The sequence below is a fragment of the Capricornis sumatraensis genome, unplaced genomic scaffold, assembly GCF_032405125.1.
Source record: "Capricornis sumatraensis isolate serow.1 unplaced genomic scaffold, serow.2 scaffold1, whole genome shotgun sequence".
Classification (NCBI taxonomy): domain Eukaryota; kingdom Metazoa; phylum Chordata; class Mammalia; order Artiodactyla; family Bovidae; genus Capricornis; species Capricornis sumatraensis.
In genome coordinates, this window is record NW_027184612.1 from 3,204,051 (window position 1) to 3,212,481 (window position 8,431).

Genomic DNA, 8,431 nt, shown 5'->3' on the forward strand with positions numbered 1-8,431 from the left:
TGAAGCTATCTCATAAGAGAGAGAGGATAAGAGAACGAAGATTGGAGATTCCAGGAGAATTGAGAAGGACTGAAAAAACGTCTTGTAAGGAATGAAAAAGAAAGTAGATATAAGATGAGTAGTAGGATTCCTCATCTTCACTGAGAGCTCAGTGACAATTTTTTCTATTTCTAAGGGACAGAGCTCCCTGACAGAATAGTGACTAGCTCGTTGAAGATACTTAACTGCATTTAAAAGTACTTTTATCATAGGAATGGCATTTACAGGACAATAACCAGTTTTGATGGTCATAAAATTCCACAATTGAAATTTCATTCTGGATATGACCCTGATAATCTCTGAAGAGATCCATAACAAAGCAAAGAGAAAATATGTAAAATCACAATGTGATTTTATGCTTATGTACATTATGATTCATTATTTCAAAATCAACTTTAGTAACTCTGGATGCATAAGGTAGAATGGCCTCACATACACCCTCTCAGAATAAATCCTATGGATGGCAGCTGTTTAAATCAGTGTCAGTGACTTGGGAAAGGAATAAAGGATGAAACAGTGGTCACCAAAGAGACCTAAAAAAGTGAACAATCAAAAAAGGGCAACTTTGTTTTCTGATCATTTTGTAAAAGGACAGTCATTGTTTTTCAAGGATTGCCAGCACTTCCTTCTCTAGAAAGGAAATGCAAATGGATAACATCAAGGAAGTCCCTTGGGAATTTCTACATGAGATATGACAAGGTTCTCATTTGATTTGTAAATGCCTCTCAGGAAAAGTTAAAAATAGATAAGTACCAGTAAAATTTTACTTAGAAAATGCCAATTAATAGAATTGAGAAAGGAAAGAAACATGCTTTTATTTTATTTTATTTCATTTTTATTTATTTATTTATTTTTTACTTTACAATATTGTATTGGTTTTGCCATACATTGACATGAATCCACCACGGGTGTACATGCGATCCCAAACATGAACCCCCCTCCCACCTCCCTCCCCACAACATCCCTCTGGGTCATCCCCGTGCACCAGCCCCAAGCATGCTGTATCCTGCATTGGACATAGACTGGTGATTCAATTCTTACATGATAGTATACATGTTTCAATGCCATTCTCCCAAATCATCCCACCCTCTCCCTCTCCCTCTGAGTCCAAAAGTCCGCTATACACATCTGTGTCTTTTTTGCTGTCTTGCATACAGAGTCATCATTGTCATCTTTCTAAATTCCATATATATGTGTTAGTATACTGTATTGGTGTTTTTCTTTCTGGCTTACTTCACTCTGTATAACCGGCTCCAGTTTTATCCATCTCATCAGAACTGATTCAAAGAAACATGCTTTTAAAAAGAAGCAATGGTTTAAGAGAAAAGAGACGTAGACTGTATCTTTAACACCCACCACACCCTGTCTATCAGAACTTGAGTTATGGGTCCTCAACCTCTCTGAGCCTCAGTTTTGATCCCTAGGTTGGGAAGATCCCCTGGAGAAGGAAATGGCAATCCACTCCAGCACTATTGCCTGGAAAATCCCATGGACAGAGGAGCCTGGTAGGCTACAGTCCATGGGGTCGCAAAGAGTCGGACACGACTGAGCGACTTCACTATATTCACTATAACCTCTCTGAGCCTCAGTTTTCTCATCAGAAAATGAAGGTGGATCTTGTATTACAGGTCTACAACCAGATTAGAAATGTACTTTACAAGAGAGCACAGTACATTCTTTAAGTTCAGTTCAGTTCAGTTTAGTTCAGTCGCTCAGTCGTGTCTGACTCTTTGCGACCCCATGAATCGCAGCATGCCAAGCCTCCCTGTCCATCACCAACTCCCGGAGTTCACTCAGAGTTGCGTCCATCGAGTCAGTGATGCCTTCCAGCCATCTCATCCTTGGTCGTCCCCTTCTTCTCCTGCCCCCAATCCTTCCCAGCATCAAAGTCTTTTCCAATGAGTCAACTCTTCGCATGAGGTGGCCAAAGTACTGGAGTTTCAGCTTTAGCATCATTCATTCCAAAGAAATCCCAGGGTTGATCTCCTTCAGAATGGACTGGTTGGATCTCCTTGCAGTCCAAGGGACTCTCAAGAGTCTTCTCCAACATCACAGTTCAAAAGCATCAATTCTTCGGTGCTCAGCCTTCTTCATAGTCCAACTCTCACATCCATACATGACTACTGGAAAAACCATAGCCTTGACTAGACGGACCTTAGTCGGCAAAGTAATGTCTCTGCTTTAAAGTGAGCCTCAATTCAGTTAGATTTCCCATGGCGCTGATTTTTCTCTATAAGGAGGATTTTCAGAAGCGCTATCCTTGGATGGAAGGAGTCTAACATTAAAACAATGGCAACCCACTCCAGTATTCTTGCCTGGAGAATTCCATGGATGGAGGAGCCTGGTGGGCTACAGTCCACGGGGTCACAAAGAGTCGGACACTACTGAGCGACTTCACTTCACTTCACTTCCAGTTGTTCTGTAATACTACTTACTACTGTTAATGCTAACCCATGAAGTCACCACGGCACTAATCTCCAGTTAGAAGCACCCACAGTACCAACACTGAATCTTCCTGGTGAACAAATACAGCCTTCCCAAGATGTGGCAACTGAGGTGTATTAGGATAACCTTCCAGGTATAACAGACACTCACTCATACTAATCTTATTAGCAAGGGACACTAGTGCTTTGAAAATTCCATTATGGCTCTGTCTATATATATTAACATAAAGCTAATTTTGCAAAATTCAGTTTGTGTCTTAGTTATGTTCTTACAACATGTGTTATATTATGTATGCATATATTTATATGTGCACACACTTATTTTGTATCCTGATACCAAATAATCAATTTGATAAAAAAAGTTCATCTTCAGACCAGTAAATGAATCATAAAAAGTAAAATAATGTGTGTGTGCGTGCGTTCTTAGTTACTTAGTTGTGTCTGACTCTTTGCAGCCCCATGGAAGAGCCCTCCACACTCCTTTGTCCATTGGATTTCCCAGGCAAGAATATTAGAGTGAATTGCCATTTCCTTTTGCAGGCAATTTTCCTGATTCAGGGATGGAGACTCGTGCGTACCGAGTCTCCTGCATTGCAGGCAGATTCTTTACCCGCTGAGCCATTGTTTCTAAAAGATAACAATTATAAAAATTTTAATTGAATTATACACATAAAAATTTTAAGCAATCATGGGCCCTCCCTTGATTACCATGATTTACCAAAAGGCCCTCCCTTTTGGTAAAGGAGCTTGTTACCAAAAGAGCACTCCCTTCCAGAAATGTTTTTTCCTAAAATCTAGTTTATGCCCTAGTCTTTAAGATATAAAAACATAATTCCATGAGGAAACTCTATGTCTTCTCCTAACATTATTTAAATGCTTCAAGTGTTTAGCCAGTGATATGTCTAGCATATCAATAATAAAAATTAAAAAAAAAAAAAACACAGTAACTAGTCTTATTTTTAGAGAACTGCTTCTATTTTTTTCTATGTAGGAAAGGGCCTGAATCGTACCACAATAAGGAAAGATTTTTATTAAGGCATCTTGTCAGCTTTTCCTGCATGTTCTTTGATATAAACACTCCTTCATATTTCCTCAAATATCCTGTTAGAACTAACATGGTTCCTACTCCCACTTAGAGCCCACTGTAACTACTCTGGGAGTCCCTCCATTCTTCCTATTTAACTCTTCCATCCAAAGTTGAGCTGCATGACAGAAAACTCTATCTGGAAGCCACAGAAATGGACAGTCATTTCAGCAAATATCCACTGTGTGCCACGTGCCGGTGGTAAAATTATAATGAAAGGATTTCATGTTTCCTGGGTTTTGCCAAGCTTTAGTAGCCATATGTTTCATCTGACAAATCAGTATTACAGAGTGAAATTTAATACAATTCGGGCAGCACCCTTGGGGCAGTGTGACTAGACAGAAGTCATAAAGAAATGAGATTAAGACCATGGCCTCAGACTCTGCTGGAGGAAGTGAGATTTATATTGGCTCAACAGAAGCAGATAGATGCTCCCCAGTTCCTGAAGAACTGAGTTGAAAGATGCTTGGAGGAGAGGTTGACAAGAGTGAAAGCTACTATCTCTTCAACTCTACACAGCAGTTAAGAGAAGATCTTCATCAAGATACGCCCTCTTGGGAAATGCAGAAGTGAGGAAAAATGATCATACAGCTAGAAAGCTAAGTAACACTAGCCTCTGCAGAAATCATAGAAATTGAGTTCCATATGCATTTATAGAGTGATAAAGCTCTAAATACACTTGTAAAATGTAATTTTTATGCCTCATTGTTATGCAAGCATTTAAAATATTGGTATTTATAAATATAGAGATTATAAACTATTATCATCTTATTTATAGCAGAATTCTCCAAATGACTTGAAAGCTGTACTTCAATTGCAAGGAAAAGAAAAATATCTGTTTTAAGAATAATTCTCATAGTAGATTAGGAATTATATTTAAAAATAGCAAAATGAATATTAGAACAGATCAAAAAATTACAATATTTTCATAGTAATGACACTGTGCCGTGCTGTGCTCAGTCGCTCAGTCGTGTCCAACTCTTTATGACCCCGTTGACTATAGCCCACCAGGCTCCGCTGTCCATGGGATTCTCCAGGCAAGAATACTGGAGTGGCTTGCCATGCCCTCCTTCAGGAGATCTTCCTGATTCAGGAATCAAACCTATGTCTCTTAAGTCTCCTGCATTGGCAGGCAGGTTCTTTACCACTAGCTATACCTGGGAAGCCCCAGTAATGATACTACAGAGAGTAAGAAAGGAGGTCCATGGTGGCCACTTGAAAAAATCTTGTCCTGGTCTCCTCTGCCTGTATTTAGGGATTTGAGGAGCACAGGGCACTTGGTAGGTCCTTCAGGTCAACACCTCTACTCCATCCTGTCCTGGTCCCTTCATCCATCACTTGAAATTAACACCACTGGTCAAAGGTACTGCTTTCTCAGCAGACACTGCTTTTTTTTTTCACTGTTCTTTGAAAAAAATGAACATTTGCTAGGGAAAGACCATACAGTTAACAGCTATTTTTATCAGGAGTAGATCACTGCGTCACATCTTTCCTAAAATAGCGCTAGTGGAGGAGAGACCCCTCTTGAAATGCGAAGTAAGAAGAACACACTTTCATTGGGGTGGAGAGGAAGGAGAAGGCAAGAGGTTGAGATTCAGCCTGAGCACAGAGCTCCAGAGAGTGAGCTTCAAGATGTCAAGGGCAGGGTTGGGGGAAGGGAAGGGGCTGCCACCAGCGGGGGCTGATGCCTTAGGCTGAGGTATGGGAGACCCAAAGCACTTTTGCTTCAGGCTCAGGGTAGGACTGGTTTGGAGGCACAGTCTGTACCCATGGTGAATTTATGGTCGACTCAGCAGAACTTAACGCTAGGGGAGGTAGGTTGCTTGATCCACAGAATGCATATATAGCAACTCTGATTTCATGAAGCCCACTCCCTCCCCTCCCACATACACACCTCAAAGGTATATGGGCAAGGCTCTCACAGTGGAATATGCGAACCATGCAATTCACAGAGTTTGCAAGGTGTCCGTGGACATGCAGAAGGTTCAACATTAGAAGTGGGATATTTTGGCTCCTGTTGGATGTTGTGAATTCAGGTAGTTTGTAGAGTGAGACAGCAGGAGGGGTGATACTACAAATTCTACCCCAAACCTAAGACTGAAGGTCTTTACCAGAGGTTGTCCATAATTGCAGCACCTCTGGTGGCTATGGAGTTATTTTTCTCTTATGTTCTCCAGTTTGGAAAACAGCATTCATTGCTTCCAACACTAGCTTACTAGTTATGAGCAATTTTTAATTCACAAGGCAAAAGTTTACTAGTATTTTCTTTTTAATGGAGGTACAAAAATTAGATGTTCATGGCAGGGACTCTTCACAAAAGAAGGCTTCAGAGTGAATTTCTTTTTAATGGGCGATAGTCAAGAAGGCAATGGCAACCCACTCCAGTACTCTTGCCTGGCAAATCCCATGTATGGAGGAGCCTGGTAGGCTGCAGTCCATGGGGTCGCTAAGAGTGGGACACGACTAAGCGACTTCACTTTCACTTTTCACTTTCATGCATTGGAGAAGGAAATGGCAACCCACTCCAGTGTTCTTGCCTGGAGAATCCCAGGGACGGGGGAGCCTGGTGGGCTGCCGTCTATGGGGTCACACAGAGTCAGATACGACTGAAGCGACTTAGCAGCAGCAGCAGCAATGTGCACACTTTTTCCTTTTCAAGTATGGAACCTGAAATATAGGACCAATAAAAGTTTTCAAATGCTAATATGATAATTCTCACAACTATTGCCATTGAATATATGCAGTGTTCCAGCCCCATGCTGTGGGCCTTATGAATTAGCTCCTTAAATCCTTAAACCACCCTATGAGGTAGTTACCATGGTATTAGCCTTTTATTCTGATAAGAAAAGGGAAGCACAGGGAATTTAAACAGTAAATAGCAGAGATGGGATTCAAGCCCAGGAAGTCAGATTCTAGAGCTTAATTTTTCTATTTTTACTCTGCTACATGAATTAGAGTATATTTTTGCTGTTTCTGTAGCACAAGCATACCATTTCAAACAAACTTTCTATCCTAAAGGGTGAGATGATTATACTATAGAAAGCATTTGGGATAGAGATTAGTATGTCATAGGGGTTAAACAGACCTAGTGGCTCAGACAGTAGAGAATCTGCCTGCAATTCAGGAGACCTGGTTTCAACAGAAGGGAATGGCTACCCACTGCAGTATTCTTGCCTAGAGAATTCCACAGGCAAAGGAGCCTGCTGGGCTGTAGTCCATGAGGCCACACAGAGTCAGATATGACTGAGCAACTAACTTTCACACTTAGCACATCACAGGAATTTAGGAAATAGTCATTTGTATTTTCCTTCTTTTCTTATAATGAAATCTATTTGTCTCTTCCCTATAAATCCAATGTATATCTAGAGAGGAGACCCTTCTGTTATATTTTCATAGCTTCAGTTAATGTTCAGATTTAGGAATAACAAACAACCTGATAAATGTTATAATCCAAGCTCTCTAAGAATCAGCCACTCCCATTTTGAGGAAATAAGTCACTCAGAAAAGACCAGTGGACACCTGGGGGGAATCTTGATGCTCTGGAGATACAGAGGGACCCAGGAATGCCAAGAGCCCTGCCCAACTGTACCAGACCTGTGAGAACCTGTGAGAATTCTCCTAGGGAGCTTTTTAACTGCCATGGAGTGTTCAGAGGCACTGAAACAGCCAACCCACCACGAACATAACTTCGCATATTGGAGGTTAGCACCATGAAAAAGTTTCCATAGTTGAATTCTGATTTTTCTGATGGGTTGCAGCTCTCCCAGGGAGCCAGACTGGAGCTATACATGGTAGGTCACCTGAGATAAAATCAGCAGGATAGAATCCTTAGATCAAGTGGGGCTGGGAAGCAAGGTCTGGGTGTTAGGGAGTGATGAGTCATCCCTTGAACAGGCGAAGGCTGTGCTTGACAATCCCCAATAAAATGTCTCCCCGTCTCCATGTCCCTCCTTGCTTTCCCTTTAACTTCTCCAGTGCCCACAGAACCATGGGCAGCCTTCCATGTGGACCTGGAGCCCAGTGATCTAGAAGTTCCATAGGCTACAGATAGCGAGCAGGAGAGTGTCAGTCAGTCAGTAGAGGAGAAGCCTTACGAGAGCAGCAGTCCTAAAAGAGGTTCTTAGAGCTATGAGTTGCAGCCTTGGTCACACGTCTGAACTTCTCACTCTGCATCTGTGCCAGTGAGACTAGTTAGGGAGGCAGCTCCGAGGACAAGTTTGGGCTATCTGCTAAGCTGAAATAAGAACTAGATATGTCAGAACTATGGTGTTTAGGAAAAGGTGAAAAGGTTATCTATTTTCAATTACCATGAGGTAAGCCCAAGAGAAATTTGCATTTTACTAATATATTCACTTTAAGAATTTGCTGAAGACATGATAGATAGATAATACATTGAGATGCTTATAGGTAAGGCATTAGGAGACTTAGGGGAGAGCTGAATTTGGAGGAGGAGAAGTATGTTAAACTATTTTATTGAGGGGTTTGGTGTGGGGTGTTGAAGAGGAACTAGGAGAATGAGATCTGACATCCTGGGCCTGGCCAGGCTCTCTTCAGCCTCTCAGTGGCCAGAAGAAACAGGTGGATGCTTTGAAGCTTCAAAATCCATCACAGACCTGCTTAGTAAGGCTCAGACCAAAGAGAGAGGAATTATGCAGACAAGATCCAACTGAAAAAGAGATTGGGATCCAGAATCTCTCTTGCACATGTATACTTCTCTAGCATTGGCTCAAATACAAAAAGAATGAGAAATTGCTCCAAGATATCGGTTGATCATTTAGCATCTGACCTCTCCCAGCCCTAGTCAAATAACACCTAACACTTACATGGCACTTACTAAGACAGTACAGTCTATTTTACATCACAT